Source organism: Cupressus sempervirens, chromosome 3, assembly GCF_028749045.1.
Source record: "Cupressus sempervirens isolate cs-2001-9-10 chromosome 3, ASM2874904v1, whole genome shotgun sequence".
Lineage (NCBI taxonomy): Eukaryota > Viridiplantae > Streptophyta > Pinopsida > Cupressales > Cupressaceae > Cupressus > Cupressus sempervirens.
The window spans coordinates 473,044,801-473,047,754 of record NC_143120.1 but is presented as its reverse complement, the minus strand read 5'-3'; positions in this window follow the sequence as shown (position 1 = coordinate 473,047,754).

Below are 2,954 nucleotides of genomic sequence, written 5' to 3'. Positions count from 1 at the left end.
TATAAATAGCTATGAAGGTGTTATAAAAGCTAGAATGAAGAGTAAGCACATCATCGCAAGTCAACATAGTCAAAAAGGAAATATAGCTACGAGGATGCAAAAAGGTGACAAGCTGGTGAGTCCATCCTATCGAATAATGACACATAGCTCTTGCTAGTGTAGTCAACTGGAGATTGACTGAAGGTGGCAGAAAATAATGGATTCAAGTTTCAAATTTGTAGAGATGGAACAAGGAGATGTGGAGATCTAATTTTGGATGGAGTAAAGAAGAAGGAGAGGTCTAGATGAAATCAAATATTTTGAATGGCCCTAGAAAAGACATGAAGTAGTGGAAGTAGTTGAGGATGTTGTGGCTCTATTAGAAAAGGAAGTTGAAGGTCTACATGATTAAAGGCACTAGAGGACAAATAGAATTAGTTAAAGGCTCCTACAGTAGTTGCTACTGGGTTGATCTTGCAACCATCTTCTTAGTTTTACTCGAATAGAAAAAAGGGTAAAATGTAACTTTATGAAAGTATCTACATATTCTTCTAATACTCTTTTGACATGTGCCCTCCCATCTGAAGCTTGTTGCAATCCTTCTCTTTATAAGGACTCCCAAGATGTGGAGAAGGAGATGGGGGGTAAGGTTGGAGTTTTATACAAAAAATAGTGTTGTCATGATTTCTTGAATCCTTCATAGCATTTTTTTGCAAATTACTTTTGAACTAGTCTTGATGAATGTTGTGGAACTACCTTTGAAGATTAAATAAAGGAACTATTCAAAAGCCCTTCTTTTGTCTCATTTCCTATTTAAAGCACTAATCTGATATAAATTTTGTGATTTACTTTGAATCCCTGAGTTTGTGTCTCATTTTTATCTACAAGTGAATTTTTGGAATATTCATATAGCTTACAAGTCATGAAAGTGTGCTTTATCTTAGGTGGTTAACTGTCAATGTCACCATTCCCCTTAGAAAATCTTGTCTGGAGTATATCCTTCTTGTGAAATATTTATGTATGAGTTTTTTGAGATCAATATTGTTCTCACCTTAACTTTTTGGAAATGCTTCATCGTGTCAGGCCATCAATATTCTCATCTTAATGTCTTGGTGTATCACCTCAAGCTTACCTTTTAGCATTTACATTCTTGCAAATCCTTCTATCCCTTTCCCTCTAAAGTTTTAAACTCACATTCGAAGAACAAATAGGTGAAGCATCATAAAGAACCGGACTAGAACCCGGAGATTCACTCCTAACCTTGGTACACCCACTACCTAGGTGTGTTTCTATGTTACTCAAAGTGACTAAATTTTAGAGTCTAATCGAGGCACAACTTTTAGAAATAATAATTTTGGCACGTCCGGTGGGACTGAGAAAAGTGATTTTTAGTCTTTTCTCTATATTTTCTTCGTTGTTCTTGGTGTGTACAACAATAAATTGACCTATTCAGAGGTAAAAGGAATATACACATCTGGCAACTCTAATTTGTGGAAAGAAAGATTATTACAAATGACTTATTAGAAGAGTGCAGACAAGAAGTAGTTCTACAAGTTTTAAATGCAAAGAGTTGTCCCCACCCAGAAGGAGAGGTGGAATAGATGAGAGAGTCCAAGAGACCCCCATTCATATGAGGAGGGCCAGATCCACTCCTTCACTAGCAAGTCCTGTCGTTGTTGCAAAATAAGTCACTGTTCCAAGGAGGAGAATTTTCCAAGCACCAATGGCAAGGCAATTTGCATTCATCCCTTTCAATCAAGGAAGTCCACTAATTTTTTCTCAACATCATGATATTCCTCTAGCTACTTTGAAAATTTTACCAGAATTTACTAGAGAAGGCCAAATAACAATATTTGAGCATATCAAAGATGTTGCAACATTATATAATGGGTATCACGTCATTGAGGAAGATGTTTTTGTGAAGCTTCTTGTAGCCTCATTCAAAGGAAAACTTCTACAATGGTTTTGAAGCCTTGTTGTTAGTTCAATTGATTCCTGGGATGCATTGGGAGATGTCTTGACAAGACATTTCAAAGATAAGTCAGATTTTTTATCCCTCGTTGAGCAGCTCACAACCATCAAGTGTGCTCCTCATGAGTAGATGATGGACTTTAATTATAGATCTCAAAGAACATGGAGTAGAATACCAAACCTAGTAAGGCCTTCAAAAAGCCATGCTTTTCTTTATTATTTGAGAAGCTTAAATAGTGATATTTTTATTATGATACAATCTATGGGGGGTTTTTCATTACCACAAGGTTATGACATTGCTATAAGAGTTGAGAATAGTCTTATTCAAGTGGGTAAAATTTCCCCTAGACCTCCAATGCCCATATATCTAGATATCCATCCTAATATAACTATGGTTGTACCATCGTTTAGTCCATTACTGACTATTCCAAGCAAAGAAGTCATAGTTGTAGGCCCTTCACAAGAACTGCAAGAGATAAGAAATGGCCAACTTAAGATGGAAAACCTCATGCAAAATTTTTCCAATGAGCTAGTAAATATTAAGAAGCAACAATTCTAGGCTAGGCAATCATCCCAATCTCAAAATTAGATTTCAAATCAACCTGACCAACAGCAATTTCAAGGTCAATATCTACCAAATAGGTAGAATTTTACCCAAATACCTTTTAGGCCTTTTACCCTTGCCCCTTTGAATATTGTTCCTCCTTTAAATACCATTAGATATATTTTCCCTACTCAAAATAACTTAGCAACAAACTACAATTGGTGTTACCCTTGTAATCAACAACACAATTAGGCTACATGCTATAATGGGGTAATGAATATAGTCTTAATAGTTCAAGGTGCTTCTAGCACACAACCTACATCTGATGTTGAAGCTCAAAAACAACAAGAAGTTCCTCCTATAGATACTACATTCATGAGTTGGCAAGATGAAGAACATTGTGTTGTAAATAGAGATAATTCCCCAAGTGGTGTATGTACTAGAGAAAATAAAAGAGCCC